A 19709-nucleotide genomic window follows, 5' to 3' on the forward strand; every position below is an offset into this window, starting at 1 on the left:
GGAGGCTGGCAACCCTAACCATGGCCTGCCTTGCAGGTTTACTGCTGCAACCATTACGGAGCATTTTTTAATATACCACCGTGCTTTGTAAGTGTTATTATTATTGCTGCCCAATTTAATTATTACCTGATGCCAGGTTTTAGAACTGTGTTCATATGTCCAACCAAGAAATCAGCCGTTCTCAGCAAAAGGCTTGGGCCAGAGGCTACAGTGGAGCCAGGACGGCCTGTTCGGCTACAGTAGTTCGTGGCACTGCGTTCCTTGTAAAATTAGCTTGGCTTTCCGTGTCTCCTCTCTCAATCAACACACACCATTGGAGTACACCTGCCAGGTTCGTACAGTCCCCACGCCTTCTGTAATCACGGGCCGACCTCGGAACAGGTACACCCAGACACTAATCTTGCTTCGTCTTCCTTGCCTAGTTTTGAATAATAATATTTGCTCGACCTCTCTCATCATTTGCATCACATCCCGCCTAGGAGAAAGGCAAGGTTGTGTATATGGGGAGCCTTATCTCATTTTATTCTCAGCCCCTTTCACAGTTGCCAACCTCCAGGTACTAGCTGGAGATCTCCTGCTATTACAACTGATCTCCAGCTGATAGAGATCAGTTCCCCTGGAGAAAATGGCCGCTTTGGCAATTGGACTCTATGGCATTGAAGTTCCTCCCCTCCCCAAACCCTGCCCTTTTCAGGCTCCGCCCCAAAAACCTCCCACCGGTGACAAAGAGGGACCTGGCAACCCTAGCCCCTTTGGAGGTGGTGGTGAAGCTGAAAAGAAGAAGAAAACGAAGAAGACTTGGTTTTTATATGCCGACTTTCTCTACCACTTAAGGAAGACTCAAACCAGCTTACAATCACCTTCCCTTCCCCTCCCCACAACAGACACCTTGTGAGGAAGATGGGGTTGAGAGAGTGTGACTTGCCCAAGGTCACCCAGCTGGCTTCATGTATAGGAGTGGGGAAACAAATCCAGTTCACTAGATTAGCCTTCGCCGCTCATGTGGAGGAGTGGGGAATCAAACCCGGTTCTCCAGATCAGACTCCACTGCTCCAAACCACTGCTCTTAACCACTACACCACACCGGCTCCCGCGGGGTGTGATTTTGGTCCCAGCACCAGGGTTTTTGGAATGTGGTCCACATACATTAACTCAGTGATACTCAGGGCAATCCTGTAAGTTAGGCCCCTGCTGTTCTTATCCCTTTGGAGCAAATTGGGGGGGTAGAGGTGGGAACAGAAGCTGAAAGAACCGTGGAGATCTGAACTAGGAGATCTGAACTAGGAGATCTGAACTAGGACTTGGAAGCTTCTTTCTATCCTGCCTTGCCCCTGTGTAGTCTTCAAGGTGGATTAAAGCTCCCTCCTAATTAAATCCAATTACAATATAAAATATCTAATCAAACGATAACAAGCAAGCAGACAAACAAAGGGTGTTAAATAAAAGCAGATTCTAAGATAGCAGCAGCAATAAAACACCTCCACTATTAAAATCCTTGGCCAATGCAATAGTTTTGGTGTGGCATCTGAACGGTTGGTATGTGAACACGGCTGGGGGAGGGCAGTCCATAAATGGGGTGCCCATCACAGAGAAGGTCCTGATGACTAGCTGCCTGATTTCTGGAAGTGGGGGGCAAGCCAGAGTAGCACTTCTGTGGCAGGTTGGGCAGGTTCATATGGAAGAAAATGGTATTTCGGGTATCCCAGACCCAAGCCATCGAAGGGCTGAGGTTGTTTTGTTGGGTCCAAGCTAACCATTTTGGGCTGTGCTCCAAAACAAACCAGAAACCACACCTTCTAATGCCGGTGAGATGGATTCTGAACAGCACATCCCAGTTAAGATGATAGCTGCCGTATTGGGAACCAGCTGAAGTCTCCAAATGGTCTTCAATGGCAGCCCCCACCCCCCAGTACAATTCATTGTATTACTATAACTTGGATGCCACTTGGGAAGGATTTATCTTTCTACAGGGGCTTAATGTGATGAATAGGGTTGCCAAGTGCCAGGTGGTGGTGGGCAAACCCCCGTCAATCCACCTGGCTTCCCACCGACCACCTGAGGGTCGGCAGGCAACACGTGCACGCGTGCCTGCCTGCCGCGCCACATCACTTCCGGTTTACACCTGGTAGTGCAGCATCGCAAGGGGTCTTTTACCACTCAAACTCCCAGTTTGCGATGCGTTTACACCCGGAAGCGCCGCATCGCAGGGGGTCTTTTACCACTCAAACTCCCAGTTTGCGATGCGTTTCCCCCCGAAGCGCCGCATCACAAGGGGTCTTTTACCACTCAAACTCCCAGTTTGCGATACGTTTACACCTGGATGCGCTACATCGCATGGGGTCTTTTACCACTGAAACTCCCAGTTTGCGATACGTTTACACCTGGAAGCGCCACATCGCAAGGGGTCTTTTACCACTGAAACTCCCAGGTTGCAATGCATTTACACCCAGATGCGCCGCATCGCAAGGGGTCTTTTACCACTCACACTCCCAGTTTGAGTGGTAAAGGCCCCTTGTGATGCGGCACTTCCGGGTGCAAACCGGAAGGGATGTGGTCGCGTTGGCGCAGCCGCACATGATCTTTGCCTCACCTCTACCCCAAAAACCTCCCACCAGAGGAGAGGGGGGACCTGGCAACCCTAGTGATGAAAGATGTTTCATGCCACAGATATCACCTGGGCATCTAACATAAGGGCAGGATGCCATTGTGGTACAGTGCTTGGAGCAGATGTCTGCAACCCTTTTCAGCCTGTGGACACATTTGGAATTCTGACATGGCATGGTGGGCACAGCAACAACATTGCGGCCACAAAGTAGCTGCCATAGGGGGAGAAGCCGGCCACAAAACAATTGCCACAGCTTAACTTCAGTAACACAGTGCAGATCCTTGTGCTGTGGGGGCAGCTGTGCCAAAAAAACATTTACAAAAATCTGCACAGCCAATCAAATCTCCAGTAGTCAATCAGAAGCCTTGTTGGGCAAAAGCCCTACCTGGCCTCAGCCATTTCCTAAAAATACTCGGCAGGCGCCAGAAAAGGTGTCAGTGGGCACCACAGTGGGGACCCCTGGCTTAGAGTGTTGAGCTATGAATCGGACTCAGGTATCAATTCCCCCCTCTGCTGTGGAAGTGCACTGGGTAACCTTAGGCCAGCCCCTTCCTCTCAGCCTAACCCACCTAACCTACCTTTACCTGCTACTGACATTTACCTGCTATTGCCATTGGGTGTCTGAATTCATTCTTCTCTACTTAAGGGTAAATGGGTTTATATTCTAGCTGTATCTGAAGTGAGCTATGACTCACAAAAGCTCATACCCTGCCAGAAATTTTGTTAGTCTTTAAGGTGTTACTGGACTCTTGCTCTTTTCTACTGCTACAGATAGTCTAACATGGCTACCCATTGTGATCTACCTCTAGGGTTGCCAACCTCCAGGTGCTAGCTGGCGATCCCCTGCTATTACAACTGAACTCCAGCCGATAGAGATCAGTTCACCTGGAGAAAATAGCTGCTTTGGCAATTGGACTCCATGGCATTGAAGTCCCTTCCCTCCCCAAATTCCGCCCTCCTCAGGCTGTGCCCCAAAAACCTCCTGCCAGTGGTGAAGAGGAACCTGGCAACCCTATCTACCTCACAGTGTTGTGAGGATTAAATGGAGGAAGGGCAAACCATGTGTGTCTTCTTTCTAGGGTTGCCAGCTCCAGGTCGGGAAATACCTGGCGATTTGGGGGCGGAGCCTGAAGAGGGTGGGGTTTGGAGAGGGGAGGGACTTCAATGCCATAGAGTCCAATTGCCAAAGGGGCCATTTTCTCCAGGGGAACTGATCTCTGTCGCCTGGAACTCCGTTGTAATAGCGGGAGATCTCCAGCCACCACCTAGAGGTTGGCAACCCTTCTTCTTTCTGAGTTTCTTGGAGAAAGGAGCCAGGATTTGCTTGGAGAAAATCAAAGCAGCCAGTCAATTAAATTTGCTCTGTGCAGCTCTGAGCTGTGATTCTGATCCTTGGCAAACAAGGGCGAGGACCCCCTCCATGGTTCTGGATCTGCAAAATTTGCATGCGATGCTCAGCATGTGTCTGTCTGTTTTCAGCGTGAAGGGAAGGGAAGTTTAGTTAATAAACTGGTAATCAATGGTGGGAGGGGGCAGGGGGCGGAGTAGCCAGGCCTGCAGACGATTCATTACGACGCCTGCAAATGAGACCGGGAGATTAATAAGTCTTTGATTTATTGGCACTCCAGGCCTCTGAACATTACTCACGGTGTGGAATTGATAAGGCCTCAATTCCTACCTTGGCCTGTGAGAACCAAGGCGGGGGGGGGGGAAGCGGGGGCGGGGGAGAGGATAGGTGCCAGGACCCATCCGAATGAAGCCCTAAACGCCTGGCTTGTCGAGGCATTAACGGCTTTGTTGCAAGCCCCAAAGCCTTGAAAGATTCCCTCTGGACCTGGGAGGGGGGGTAATTGTTATTGATTATGAAGGCAGATAAATCCAGCAGGAAGCAGCTGGTGAAAATCCACCACTGGGATAGCCGTGGCCTGCCTTCTCTGGTCCCTTCGTCGATTAGTACAAAAATGACTTCCTGGCCTGCCTAACCCTGCAGCTGCGGTTCTGGCCACTTAGGGCCCGGGAGGGAATATGAAGCGGGGTGAAAAATCCTGGGCTCTTGCTGGCCTAAAAATCCAGCACCGGCCTCTAGGAGTTCGAGTAGGTTTCGAGACCAGATTTTGGCCTCTTGGCAACAAAGTTCTGTTACCATTAATTCCACCTTCTAGCATGCTCTTTTTGCGGCTCCATTGAAGGCGTCTGTTGGAGAACTTCTTGGTAGATAAATGTGTGGGGAGTAGGGTTGCCAGCTCCGGGTTGGGAAATACCTGGAGATTTTGCGGCGGAGCCTGAGGAAGGCGGGGTTTGGAGTGGGAAGGGACTTCAATGCCATAAAGTCCAATGGCCAAAGAGGCCATTTTGTCCAGGTGAACGGATCTCTGTCAGCTGGAGATCAGTTGTAATAGCGGGAGATCTCCAGCCAACACCTGGAGGTTGGCAACCCTCGTGGGGAGGTTCCACTGGGATTTTTCTCCACAGGCACCAGATAGGCTTGCCAAACTCCAAGTGGGCCCTGGAGATGTCCCAGTATTACAACTGATCTCCAGATTATGGAGATCCTTTCCCCCAAGAAAATGGCTGCTTTGGAGGGTGGACTTTACAGCATTGTACCCTGTTGAGGTCCCTCTCCTCCCCAAACCCCTCCCTCTTGGGGCTCCACCCCCCAAATCTCGAGGTATTTAGAGCCGACAAACCTGGCACTAGAATCTCCTCAGCCAGTCTTGTGTGTGTGTGAAGTGCTGTCAAGTCGCAGCCGACTTATGGCGACCCCTTTTGGGGTTTTAATGGCAAGAGACTAACAGGGGTGGTTTGCCAGTGCCTTCCTCTGCACAGCAACCCTGGACTTCCTTGGTGGTCTCCCATCCAAATACTAACCAGGGCTGACCCTGCTTAGCTTCTGAGATCTGACAAGATCAGGCTACCCTGGGCCATCCAGTGATCAATTCTTTTCTCCCCAATTCCCTACATGCTTTTTAAAGATTTGGGTACAAGGAAGGCTGAAAAGAGTAACCAAGGGCTTTAATTTTCATTATTCATTACATTTTTTTTTATCCCACCCTCTCTTCAAGGAATTTGGGTCGAGGTTCTCTCTCGCCACCGTTGTATTCTCACAACAGCTCTGTCAAGTTAGGTTAGGTTGTGAGGGGACAAATGGCCTGAGGTCAGTCAGTCAGCTTCGTGACAAACAGGGGTTTGAATCTGGATCTCCTGTGTTGTGACCTGCACTCTGACCACTACACCACACTGTTTTTAGGGTAGCCAAGAGCCAGGATGCTAGCGAGGCAGAGTATTGAGAATCAGACACCTAAAGGAATGACCACTGCAGGAATTGTGGGACTGGGGATGGTGGTGGAATAGAAGCTCACTTGAGGCCTAGGGATGTGTGTGTCGTTATGTCTCTGCGTGCGCATGCACACACGCACCATGGCTGGGGAATGGTGAGGTAAGGCTAGGGATTCAGTGGTGCAGGCAAGTCAAAGAAATGTGAACAGTCCTTTTCACTTAGGGGCACGGGTCCCTGCTGTATTGTCTGCCCTGCATGTCCCTCTTTTCATCTTGTGAAAAAACATTGTGTGTGAATCGGCAGCATTGAAACTCCTCAGGGTCCAGCTCCCCTCCAGCCTGCCCCAAGGTTAAATCTCTGGGTGGGCGGGTGCATCTTCTTTGCACAAGCATGTCAATATGCATACCCGATCACTTAAGGGCCGTGCCACACGCAACTTGCCATTTTACACCCTGTCGCCGTGTAAGGTATGCCTTGATCAGGGTTCGTCAAGAGAAGAGCCTTCAGACAAATAAATAGTTGGGCTATGAAGGGACATTTCGTATGAGAATTGGGATGTCGCCAGCATGGTTGCTTCCACGTGGGGATGATTCCCCATTCTGTCCTGATTGTCAGCAGAAGAAGAAGAAGAGGAGGAGGAGTTGGTTTTTATAAGCCGACTTTCTCTAGCTTAAGGGAGACTCAAACCGGCTTACGATCACCTTCCCCTCCCCACAACAGACACCCTGTGAGGCAGGTGGGGCTGAGACAGCTCTAACAGAGCTGTAACTTGCCCAAGGTCACCCAGCTGGCTTCACGTGTAGGAGTGGGGAAACAGATCCAGTCCACCAGATTAGCCTCCAAGGCTCATGTGGAGGAGTGGGGAATCAAACCCAGTTCTCCAGATCAGAGTCCACTGTTTCAAACCACCGCTCTTAACCACTACACCACTATAAAGGCCTTCTCAGTGGCAATAGTGCTTCCACATGGAGATTTTCTGTGTGCTCCCCCACACTCCCTGCAAAAGCTAAATTCGGAAGCAAGCCATGTCATGGTTTTCATCTCTGGAACAGGGGAGGGTAAACTTTCGTTAGTGAAGTCATTTTTCTGATGACTACTAATAATCCTTCTGATAGCCTATATTTAAAGTGAGTTCACATGATCACCAGACTCCACAGGTTAAACTTCTCCTCTGTTAGCCTGTTGTGGGCTGCAGGTTGAAGTTTGTGTGTATGTGTGTGTGAGTGAGTCTGTACATGTCTGAATAAAAAGTAAAATCCCCTACAGGTAGAAAACTAGCATATCAAGACAGGGAGAGGCTTTTTTAATTAGTTTAATTAACACCGGTATGTTTTAATTCCTCCCGACAACCTGACATGGGACTGTTCGGAAGATTTACCTGAGCTTTGCATTGGTAGTATCACCAGGCCTTGTATGGGGGGGGGGGCTGCTTAGAAGGGGAGGAATAGGGGACAAAATTTCCTGGTCCTAGTCACTCGGGGTGGGGGGTCATGGAGCCAGGTAAATCTTTATTTACTCCTTTTATAGTCTGCCTTTCTCACAGAGACTCAAGGCAGAGCATGGTCTTTTATGCATGGCTGTTTTCCTCACCGTCACCCCTCTGACGACTTTGGGTCTTTGTGTTGATTATCTGCCGTTTCCGACCGCCTGAGGTCACCTCGCTCTCCCCCTGCATTTCCCCGCGTTTTGCCCACATTTTCAGGAACCTGTTTTATCTCAAATAGGAAAACGCGGGCAAAACCCAGGGAAACGCAGGGGGAGAGCGAGGCGACCTCTGATGGTCAGGAACGGCACGCATAATCCAAACAAAGACCCAGGTTGTTGGGGAGGTGACTGGGAGGGAAACAGGCATGCATAAAAGGGCCACATTTTCACAGGATGTTTAAGTTGGGTCTGGTTATATGAGGGGTCCCAGAAGATAAGTTGTGTTTTTGGGCGGCGGGGGGGAGGGGAGTTTGCATAGTGGCTCTTGCCATGCATGGCCTAGGGAGCTCTGTCTGTAAATACATTCTTTAACTACTATGCACCAGACCACTCCAAGAGCAGAGACTGGAACTCATGATCGCTAGCTCACCTGCTTGTGTTACATTTCTGCTTTCCTGAGCTGTTTTTCTCAGCTGTTTCACCTGTCTTATACTGAATCAGACCCTTGGTCCATTAAAGTCAGTATTGTCTACTCAGACCACCAACGGCTCTCCAGGGTCTCAGGCAGGGGTCTTTCACATCACCTACTTGCCTAGTCCCTTTAACTGGAGATGCCGGGGATTGAACCTGGGACCTTCTGCATGCCGAGCAGATGCTCTACCATTGAGCCACAGCCCAACCATCTTACCTGCCTGTTGGATTCAGATAAGTTCTCCAGGGAGGTCGGAGGTCCCTCTCCTTGGATGCGGGTTTTTAATGTGGCTCTCCTCCTCCTCGTTTTCTGCCCATTGGCCTTTCCAAAGGCCTTAACACACTTTGCAAATTGAAAGGAGCCGCTTTACATTCTTGGCGCTGCCCGCCAGTCTTCTTTCTGTTTCTTCTCTGAGTGCAGGAGTAAATTCCAAGGGTGCCTTCTGGGCCACCATAGGCCACCAAGATGGCTTAAGGAGATGCCTCTCTAAGGAAAGGGCCTGTTTCCGCTCTACGGCTCTTGCCCTTTTCCTCTCGTTTTTGCTCCTTCACGCTCAGACCCGGTGGTCTGACTTGGCTCTGCTTTCTGACCCCATCCTGATGGCGCATCGGTGTCTTCCCTTAAATTTTACCATCAGGGACGGTGCAGTTCGAAAACAGCCCGGACGCAGTCTTCTCGTTTTAAAAAACTTTCCCGCCCCTTTTCTCCCACTCCCTGTAAAACGCCAGGAAATTCCAGAGCTTAGATCCAGCAACAGTTCTCCCCAGAAACAAACCTTCTCATTTCCAAGCGAGCCATGGAAGGATCTTTCTTCGTAGGAGACCCAGAGATGTTCTTTCAGTGTTTGGCAAGGAAAGATGGAATCTCCAGCCTGCTTGACTGACCTGTCAAGGGTGGGTGGGTCTGTTGTCTAGCAGCATGAAAAGAGTGGGTTTTCTCCCCCCCTTCAAAGCGATCAAAGTGTTTCCTCCACGAATTGGCATTGGGGTGAAATCCTCCCAGCAACACCGGGCTGATGGAATCAAGGCATAGACAGCAGTGGCTTCTGGAACCTGCAAAAAGTCATTTGACAAGGTGTCAAAGGGAGAAACAGTGAAGGCGGGGGAGCTGGCCCCCCTCACCCTAGAGAGCTTCCCATGCTGGGGGCTTCTGTTTGCAGCCCTTCCGAGCCTGATGGATCAAAAGCAGCCGCTGACAGACCAAAGTCTTGGAGCTCTAAGCCACAAAGGACATGCTGGGTGCCCTCTCCCTCCACACCCACTCGCTTTACACACAGGGGTTTGTTCTGGAGCCCCTGTGTGTCGCAAAGGATGCTGGGGCATGTTTTGGGACAGGCTTTCCAAGGTACCAGCCAGGCCTGTTGGAGGACCCCATTGTCGCCTTGTGTGAACAAAGAGAGTGACCCAAAACACAACCAGCCATTCCTCACGGCTACACATGGTGGGAAGGAGAATGGCTGGAGTGGGCAAGCTGTCTTTTAGGGAAGCTGGCAGGCCGCTTTGTAGCTTCCCAGAAACTTCCAAGGAACTCCGTGGTCAAACCCACTGCCAAGGAATGGGATGCAGTGGCAAGTGGCTTTTTATTTATTTGTTTAAAACATTTACATCCTCGCTTTTCTCCCAGGCATCCCAGGACCCAAGACAGGTAACAACATCAGAACAAGTCAACACAATTCAATAAAACAAACTTTTAAAGTACATATTATACAGACCACGGCACTGCTTAGATCCAGGAGTATATTACGTACATGAAGCTGCCTCATACTGAATCATAGAATCACAGAATAATAGAATCATAGAGTTGGAAGGGGCCATACAGGCCATCTAGTCCAACCCCCTGCTCAATGCAGGATCAGCCTACAGCATCCCGGACAAATATTTGTCCAGCCTCTGCTTAAAGACTGCAAATGAGGGGGAGCTCACCACCTCCCTAGGGAGCTGATTCCACTGTCGAACAACTCTTACTGTAAAAAACGTTTTCCTAATATCCAGCCAGTACCTCTCTGCCTGCAATTTAAAACCATTATTGGGGGTCCTATCCTCTGCTGCCACCAGGAACAGCTCCCTGCTCTTCTCTAAGTGACAGTCTTTCAAATACTTAAAGAGAGCAATCATGCGCCCCCCTCAACCTCCTCTTCAAACCATCAAGGTCAGCATTGTCCGCTCAGACTGGCAGTGTCTCGCCAGCATCTCAGGTGGAGGTCTTTCTCATCAACTGCTACCTGGTCCTTTTAACTGGAGATGCCGGGGGTGGGGAGGATTGAACCTGGGACTTCCTGTATGCCAAGCAGAGGCCCTTCCACTGAGCCACAGCCCCTCCCTTCCTCATTTGCGGTATTTTCACTTGTGAGATTGGATACCTGTGGTTCCATTCTGCTAATGGCATCAGCTGCCTCCTAGTGCACAGAACCTCCCCCTGATGCCTCTGGAAGGCAAGAGGATGTCTGGCTACCAGGAGCACCTCCTGTGTCAGAGGAAAGTCCCTTGCAGTGGATGAAGGCAGTGGAACAGATCTGCAGGATCCAAGCTGCTGTTATATTGACAGGTTCCTGCCCCAAGGTAAACTGGCAAAGGAGAGAAAATGCAGGTGGGGGGTAAACAGGAAGGTGGTTGTTCCTCCCTGCCCTCAAACCCTACCCTCCTCAGGCTCCGCCCCCAAAATCTCCAGGTATTTCCCAAACTGGAGCTGGCAGTCCTAATAAGTACGCTGGCTAGAATACGAGTTATGCTAAATTGTACAGTCAGGCAGCACCCAGAGTCCATATTAAACCGAGACAATATGAGGTGGAGCTGCTTGTTCCAACAAAAAATGGCAACGTTGTGTTGAATCCCACTCTATCTCCTTCCTGATATTGGCCTACCCCACACCATACCCAGCTGCTGAAGATCTGAGGAAATGCACATTGAATCATATATTAGAATCATAGAATCATAGAGTTGGAAGGGACCACCAGGCTCATCTAGTCCAACCTCCAGCACAATGCAGGAAATTCACAACTACCTCCCCCCACATATACCCAGTGACCCCTGCTCCATGCCCAGAAGATGCCCTCCCTCTCATCATCTGCCTAAGGTCATAGAATCAGAATTGCTGACAGGTGGCCATCTAGCCTCTGCTTAAAAACCTCCAGGGAAGGAGCACTTACTACCTCCCGAGGAAGCCTGTTCCACTGAGGAACCCCCTCTAACTGTTAGAAAATTCTTCCTAGTGTTTAGATGGAAACTCTTTTGATTTAAATTAACCCGTTGGTTCTGGTCCGACCTTCTGGGGCAACAGAAAACAACTCAGCACCAGATGATTATCATATCCCCTCTCAGTCTTCTCCTCTCCAGTCTTTCCTCTTTGTAAGAGCCAGACATGGTGCAAGGGAAACTGGAGACTACAGAAGGGCAGGAGGGAATTGGACATGGAGGGCTGGGGGACCCCCACAGTTTTCAAAGATAGAATTCAGGCCCAGCGATTCTCTAATCTGTTGAAAGGCCATCGGATGGATGGCATTTTGTATCAGCCTAGAACGACGGCGTTGCCAAGGTATCTTTTTCACGGCACGCTCCTCCTGCGCTGCGACAGGCCTTCGGATTAATTTGCAAGAGGGGAAGGGATGTGGGGAGAGAGAGCAAGAGAGGGACCGAAAGACAAAGAGGGTTAGGATCTGATCTGGATTGCGCAGCAGGAGGCCGTAAAATGTCCTCCCTTGCCTGGAATTAATTGGGAGCCCCCACTTCCAGAACCCCATTTCCATGACAGAAGAGCGGGCGCCCCTTGCTGATGCAGACAAAAGTGCTAGGCGAGGGAGGCCTGCCCTCCGTGCCTCCCTGTTGCATAAGCAGCCTGGAAACTTCAAGCCAATTTGTAAGAACCCCACGTTAGCGAGAAACGGTTTTTCAAAACCCTGCAGACGTCAGCTTGCCTTTCATTAGGAGGTGGCTGAAGGCCGATCGCCTAGCTGTGATCCTTTATCTTCTTACCTTCCTTCTTTGAAGGTTTCCCATCCTTCTAGGGAAGGGTATGCGCCCAGGGCGAACGGGGACGAGCACAGCTAGAACGGCTTGCTGCCTATGGTGAGCACGGGACAGAAGCCTTGCAAAGTTCTGATTTCAGAAATGCTTCCTCCTCTCAGTCCCCACTGTCCAGCCAGGCTAGTAAGGCAAAGTCAGGGCAGAATTTTGTGCGACAGGATGGTATAGCGGTCAGAGTGTTGGGGTAGAAGCTGGTGGAAAGTGCTGTCAAGTCACAGCGAACCTATAGTTACCTTGTAGGGTAAGGGTCCCTGATGTGGTGCCCGTGGGTCGCCAGGCGCCCGCCAACACCTTTTCTGGCTCCTGCCAAGTATTTTTAGGAAGTGGGTGGGGCCAGGTAGGACTTTTGCCCAGCAAGGCTTCTGATTAACTTTTGGAGATTTGATTGGCTGTGCAGATATTTTAAAATGTTGCTTTGGCAGCAACTGCCACCACAGCACAAGGATCTACACTGTGTTACTGAAGTTAAGCTGTGGCAATGGTTTTGTGGCCGGCTCCTCCCCCTGTGGCAGCCATTTTGTGACAGCCATTTTGTTGCTGTGCCCACCATGCCATGTCAGAATTCCAAATGTACCTGCAAGCTCAAAATGTTTGGGGACCTTGGTTTTTGGGTTTTCAAGGCAAGAGACGGAATTGATATGGTTAGCCATTACCTGCCTCTGTGAAGCAACCCTGGACTTCCTTGGTGGTCTCCCGTCCAAGTACTAAGCAGGGCCAACCCTGCTTAGCTCTGAGATCTGACAAGATCGGGCTAGCCTGGGCCATCCAGGTCAGGGTTGGAGTAGAAGACCAGAGTTCAGATTCCTCAGTCTGCCGTGAACCTTGGAACATGATCCTAGGATCAGTCATTTACTTCTCAGCCTAGCCTACCAAACAGGGTTGTTGTGACGATAAAAGGGAGGAGGAATCTAGTATGTCAGATAAATTGTATTAAGTGATGTTAATGAAATACAATTTTAATTTTTTAAAAAGTCTCTCCCCTCCCCAATGCATTTATGCCAGCGTGGTGTAGTGGTTAAGAGCAGTGGATTGGAGCAGTAGACTCTGATATGGAGAACAGGGTTTGATTCCCCACTCCACATGAGCGGCGGACTCAAATCTGGACTCTAATCTGGTTGGTTTCCCCACTCCTACACTTGAAGCCAGCTGGGTGACCTTGGGTTAGTCACAGTTCTCTTAAGAACTCTCTCAGCCCCACCAACCTCATAGGGTGTCTGTTGTGGGAGGGGAAGGGAAGGTGATTGTAAGGCGGTTTGATTCTTTCTTAAGTGGCAGAGAAAGTCAGCTTATAAAAAACCAACTCTTCTTCTCCTCCTCCTTTTTTCTTCATGTCTTCTTCACATCTTTAACATTTCTGAGTGTGAGCCATCTTCATTATTCAGGGTTCATCTCTCCAGGGTCTCTGGTGCACGGGTCCCCACCGTTTTTGAACCTGTGGGCACTTCTAGAATTCTGACACAGGATAGTGAGTGCAGCCACCCAATGGGTGCCGCACTATCGCTGTCACAGGTGGCAGAGCCAGCCACAAAAGGGCTGCTGTAGCTCACCTTCAGCCACACAGTGAATATCCAGGTTCTGTGCTGGCAACTGCTGCCAAATCAACATTTTTAAAAAATCTGCACAGCCAATCAAATCTCCAGTGGCCAATCAGAAGTCCTGCTGGACAAAAGCCCCACCTGGCCCTGACCACTTTCTAAAAACATTTGGCGGGTGCCAGGAAAGATGTCTGTGGGCATCATGGTACCCATGGGCATCAGGATGGGGACCCCTGCTCTAGAAGTTAAATCTTATAGCAGGGAAAGGATGTGTCTCTAGCGCGCATGCGTGTAACGTTTGCGCATGAACACTCACTCACAATGCGGCGCGCAGCCTTGCCATTCCAAACCCAGCAGCCGCTCAGGTATGTTTTTGAACTGTTGATAACACATTGTAGGACAATTATGGCTTTTCTTCCCCCCCAAGTATACCTCTAGCCAAAAGAACCGTCACAATCTGAGCTTTTAAATCAATGCAGGACACGGCTGCCGCAGAACAAAAGAACGCAGCCTCCAGCCGGGCAGTGAAGAGCATTCAACAATGCTCAACAGTGTGTAACCGTGGAGGCGGCAGAGCCTGAAAGCCATCTTTGGTGTGTGATTTCTGGGTGTTATAAACACATCCCTCGATCCACCTGTGGAATGTCGGGGGTGAAGAGTCGCATTCTCTGTTTGCATGCCCTTACCCCCCTATCCCTCGAAGTCTAGTTGAGGTGACCGATGTCCCCTTGCGCGGGGCTCCCCTCAATCCTGAAGCTGACTTGGTCCAAATTTAGGCAGTGGCGCTTTCAAAGTCCTCTTTTACTAATTAATCCACTGGTGGTTCCTTTTTTTTTTTACATTTCAAGGCGGCTCTGCCTAATGAAAGGCAAAGCGGCCATCACGCGGGGGCCCCGCGGAACAAACAGGGAGCGCAATTTCTTTCTTCCTGTGGGGCTCAGATACAGCGATATACTTTAAAAAATAAAAGGGGGAACGTGCATGTAGGCAATTGCTCCTCCTCCAAGCTCAGAGGCTCAGCTTAATTCCCCGACTTTGATGTTCTGATTGGAGCTTTCTTCTCATTTTGAGGCAAAGAGACGGAGAGGCACTTTGATAACTCTCTCGAGTCACACGTGCCGCTAAATATCATAACGAACCCTCGTAACTTCTTCTGCAGTGAGGTGTAAGTGCCTTAGTAATTTTCTTTTAAAAGTGGGAAACTCTATATGTGCTTCCGTGTGGCAGTGTGATGCGTTTAGGCTGGCCCAAACTCATCCCAGTCACTGGGAGGGGACGTGGCTCAGTGGCAGAGCCTCTGCTTGGCATGCAGAAGGGCCCAGGTTCAATCCCCAGCATCTCCAGTTAAAGGGACCAGGCAAGTAGGTGATGTGAAAGACCTCTGCCTGAGACCCCGGAGAGCCGCTGCCAGTGAGGTTAGGGAGGTGCAGATTCTTTCTCTTGTGGTGCACATGACTTGTTCCGTAATAATTTGGACTGAAGCACTCTTAAAGACGTATTCATTGATTGATTGAGTAATTAATTATATCTGCATGGATTTGCATATGAAGAAAATGGAAGGAAAAAAGCATATTATGTTTTTAGATGACGAACACATCTATCACAGGAGGCATCATCTCAGAAGAAGCATTTTCTCCTGATAGAGAGAGAGAGAGAATGGCTCTCCTTAGTCCTCGCTATGACATTTGTAGGCATTACTAGAAAGAGGCATTCCCTCCTTTTACGACAGAAGGAAGAACTCTTTTTAGAGGCCTTGGGTCCCTTTCATTCATGAGGAAGGCATTACAACTGGCACCGTAAGAAGTATTCCCTCGTGTATGGGAGCAAAGGTGGAATGCACAGAATCATAGAGTTGGAAGGGGCCATACAGGCCATCTAGTCCAACCCCCTGCTCAATGCAGGATCAGCCTAGAGCAGGGGTGTTGAACTCATTTGTTAGAGGGGCCAGATATGACATAAATGTCACTTGGTCGGGCCGGGCCATGCGCACATAAATAAATAAATAAATAAATAAATAAAGGGGGGAGGGAAGGGGGGAGGGAGAGAGAGAAAGAAAGAAGGAAGGAAAGAAAGAGGGAGGGGAAGGAAGGAAGGAAGGAAGGAAGGAAGGAAGGAAGGAAGGAAGAAAGAAAGAAAGAAAGAAAGAAAGAAAGAAAGAAAGAAAGAAAGAAAGAAAGAAAGAAAGAAAGAAAGAAAGGAGACAGAGAACGAAAGAAAGAAAGAAAAGGGGAGGGACAGAAAAAAGAGGAAGAAAAGAGAAAAGCCTTCCCCCCACACACCTGAACGCGCTAGCGGCCCAGCGCAACCGCGGGAAGTCCTCCACCCCACCCCTGGGTGCACCAGTGGGCCTGCAGCCCTGTGCGACCGTGGGAGGGCCTCCACCCCATCCCCAAGCACACCAGCTGCCCCACAGCCCAGCGCAACCGCGGGAGGGCCTCCACCCCACCCCCGGGTGCGCCAGCGAACCTGCAGCCCATCACAACCGCAGGAAGGCCTTGGCGTGACCGGGCAGAAGCCTTCCCCACTCCCTCCCTGGCCAGGCATGGGACCCAGGAAGCCCAGAAAAGGCCGGGGGAGAGGGGAAAGGTGGACTAGGTTCTTCGGCTCCATGGGCCAGATAAAAGCCCCCCTTGGCCTAGAGTATCCCTGACAAGTGTTTGTCCAGCCGCTGCTTGAAGACTGCCAGAGTGGGGGAGCTCACCACCTCCCTAGGCAGCCAAGTTCACTCCTGAACTACTCTCACTGTAAAAAAAATCCCTAATGTCCAGCTGGTACCTTTCCACCTGTAATTTATACCCACTATTGCGAGTCCTACCCTCTGCTGCCAACAGGAGCAGCTCCCTCCCTCCTCTAAGTGACAGCCCTTCAGATACTTCAAGAGAGCAATCCTGTCCCCCCTCAACTTCCTCTTCTCCAGATTGAACATTCCCAAGTCCCTCAGCCTTTCCTCGCAGGGCTCGGTCTCCAAGCCCCTGATCATCCTCGTCACTCTCCTCTGCACCCGCTCCATTCTGTCCCCATCCTTTTTGAAGTGAGGCCTCCAGAACTGCACACAGTACTCCAGCCATTGTCTTTACTAAGTTATTCCCTCTTGGGTGAGGAAGAGGAATGCTTCTTTTGAGATGGTACAGTTTTGAATTGTACTTGTATTTAAAATATTTTTGAAATTTAAAATCGTAGAGTACCCTCTTAGTCAATCAAAATGTTCATAGTTGGCCTAACCCATTAATCTACAGAGTGTCGCAGTCCCAGTAAGCACATTTGGCTTCCATACAAGGCACTTCACATCCATTAGGCAAAAGTTGGTCATACCTGAATTTGTTACCCTAGGATGAGAGTTTTGCTGGCTGTTTGTTCTGTGTTTTGCTGAGGGTTGTTTTTTTTTTTTTTTAAGTATTTGATTGCTTCCAATTTGATTATTCATTGAATGTGGTTACCTGCCTTGTGTTCCAGCTGTGCTGGGTGGTCTTAGCAAATATTTCAGATCAATAAATGTTTTCCTCTTTCTTCCCTGTGCTTATTAGATTGCAAGCCATTGTTTTAAATTACAAAATTGCCTTATGTGCATTGGCAGAAAGAGAAGGACATAAGAAAGGCCATGCTGGATCAGACCAAGGCCCATCAAGTCCAACAGTCTGTTCACACAGAGACCAACCAGGTGCCTCTAGAAAGCCCACAAGCTATGTATAGGGTTGCCAGGTCCCTCTTCGCCACCAGTGGGAGAGGTTTTAGGGGTGGAGCCTGGGGAATGTGGGTTTTGGGGAGGGGAGGGACTTCATTGCCATAGAGTCCAATTGCCAAAGCGGCCATTTTCTTCAGGGGAACTGATCTAAATCGGCTGGAGATCAGTTGTAACAGCAGGAAATCTCCAGCTAGTACCTGGAGGTTGGCAACCTTACTGGGGACCCCCGGACTAAATAGAGTAACTTTAGACCAGCCTGGGATGTGTGGATCCCTGATTCAACTCCTGCTTAACCACATCTTCATCCTCTTCCTTACATTTTTATCTCGCCTTTCCTTTATGGAGGTCCAGGTGGCATATGTGGCTCTCCTCTCCTCCACTGCAATCGTATCAGGGAGGTGAGGCTGAAAATAAGTTGTCAGCCCAGGGTCAAACCGCCAGGTCCTTGCTGAGAAGGGTTTTGAAATCATCTGATGTGTGCATGGCCATGCAAAATGAAAGAAAACCCCCCTATAAAGGTTTTTTTTTGGGGGGGGGAGTGCCTCATTCTTATAAGCCGCCTAGGCCTCCCTTCTTTTGTTCCACCCAGGGCCATCATGGCCATGAGCTCGCTCTATCCTGCAGCCGGGCTCAGAAACGGAGCCCCGGCCGTGCTCTGAGGTTGTCGACGGTACGTGAGCTCCGACGGCGGCCTGTCAGGTTTCGTTAACCTCCCACCTTGCTTGGCACGCTAATTTTGATTTCTGCCCCCCCCCTTAGCTTGTAATCTTTTCAAGTTATGGAAAAAAGGCAGGGAAGCTTTTCAAGACGGGAGGGGAGATGAAGCACACACACACACACACACACACTCATTCTGCTAGTTCCTTCCAGTAGCATCTCGCCTGTGTTGGAATCGGGGAATTCACCCTGACACATCTTTTCCCTTCCGGCTCCGGCTCTGTCTCTTGGCCTGCTGTCTCTTGCGAGAGAGTGAAGGAGGGAAAGGGACAGGGCAGAACCTGCCTTTTTTGGGGCCTTGTGCATAAATCAGACATGGTGTGTGTGTGTGTGTGTGTGTGTGTGTGAGAGAGAGAGAGAGAGAGAGAGAGAGAGGCAGGCACCGCCAGAACAATTGTAAGCAGGGAGTGCCATTAATTATGAATGGGCAACAAGCAGTTTCCCGTTGTTTGTAAATTAGCTTCTGCCTGTTTCCTTATTCTAAATTTATGCCTCGTAGAAAGGAGGTTGTTTCAAGGGGCAGGGGGAGACATCATCCTACAGGTTTCCATTGAAATGTCTTGAAAGGAGAGAGGCCACGCATCAGGAACGGAAACCTGAAGGCATCCGGGCTTCTGCTGCGGTTGGGTAGTGGTCACAGGTTGTGGGGACAGAAGGATGCTTGTGCCAAGGGACATATCTGTCAGCTACCTTATACTGGGTCAGGCCACTGGACTCCCTATGGCTTCTTCTGGCTGGCAAGGACTCCCTGGAGGAATCTCTGGTAAGGAGGGGCCTCTCTCAAGACTTTCTGTCTGGAGATCCTTTTAGCTGTAGACGTTGGGGATGGAGTCTTAATAGGGTTGCCAGCTCCAGGTTGGGAAATACCTCGAGATGTTGGGGGTGGAGCCTGAGGAAGGCGGAGTTTGGAGTGGGGAGGGACTTCAGTGGGGTGTGATGCCATAGAGTTCACCTTCCAAAGTGGCCATTTTCTCCAGGGGACCTGATCTCCAGCCACCACCTGGAGGTTGGCAAACCTTGGAATCTACAACTTTCCACATGCAAATGCATGTTCTTTACCACTGAGTCACAGCTAGGGTTGTTAACCTCCAGGTGATTGCTGGAGATCTCCAGCTATTACAACTGAACTCCAGGGGACAGAGATCAGTTCACCTGGATATAGGGCATTACACCCTACCCTCCCTAAACCCCATCCTCTTCAGGCTCTACCCCTCAAAAAGGTTGAGGACTCCTGCTCTGTGACATCACACCCCTGGTTTAGCTCCCTCCCCAAACCCCACCTTCCCAAGGCTCCATCCCCAAATCTCCAGGAATTTGCCAAACCAGGGGTGGCTGTACCAGTTCACACTGCAGACTCACATGACTGAATGGTACAAACACATTTGTCTGCTGGAATACTTCCACAACCCCCAGGTCCAAAAGCAATTCAAACCTTAATTGGAATAAAAGTTGGGCCCTGCTAGGCCATAATCAGGTACAACTAACAACAACAGACACCAAGTCAGAAGTTAGTTAGAGGATAGATGTGTTGGTCTACAGCAGGGTTAAAATAACTATCCAGTATAATAAGGGAACATCACCAAATTCACAACTCCCCACGATATAACACCTGCACATAGAAAGCTAGAATGCCAGAAGAAGAGGCATGGTCTAGCCAACCCTGGCATGCTAGTTTTCTATATGCAGGGATTTAAAAAATCCTGTCACATTCATTTGTGTGAGGCCCGATCCCCGCACTTCCACATAAACCAGAAATGA

The 19709-nt window shown here is 49.9% G+C and overlaps 2 protein-coding genes across 2 annotated transcripts in view; one reads left to right on the forward strand and one right to left on the reverse strand.

The window, feature by feature from the left end:
- FLRT1 (fibronectin leucine rich transmembrane protein 1) overlaps nt 1–8353 on the reverse strand; it is a 47712-nt gene extending 39359 nt beyond the window's left edge. The window contains exon 1 of the mRNA XM_056853846.1: nt 8215–8353. The gene's annotated coding sequence lies outside the window, so the exon portion shown is untranslated. The remainder of the gene's footprint in view (nt 1–8214) is intronic.
- The window catches only part of MACROD1 (mono-ADP ribosylhydrolase 1), a 437490-nt gene that overhangs the window by 98761 nt on the left and 319020 nt on the right, over nt 1–19709 (forward strand). The gene's annotated exons all lie outside the window — the stretch shown is intronic.

This window comes from Euleptes europaea, chromosome 7 (genome assembly GCF_029931775.1).
Source record: "Euleptes europaea isolate rEulEur1 chromosome 7, rEulEur1.hap1, whole genome shotgun sequence".
NCBI classification, from domain to species: Eukaryota; Metazoa; Chordata; class Lepidosauria; order Squamata; family Sphaerodactylidae; genus Euleptes; species Euleptes europaea.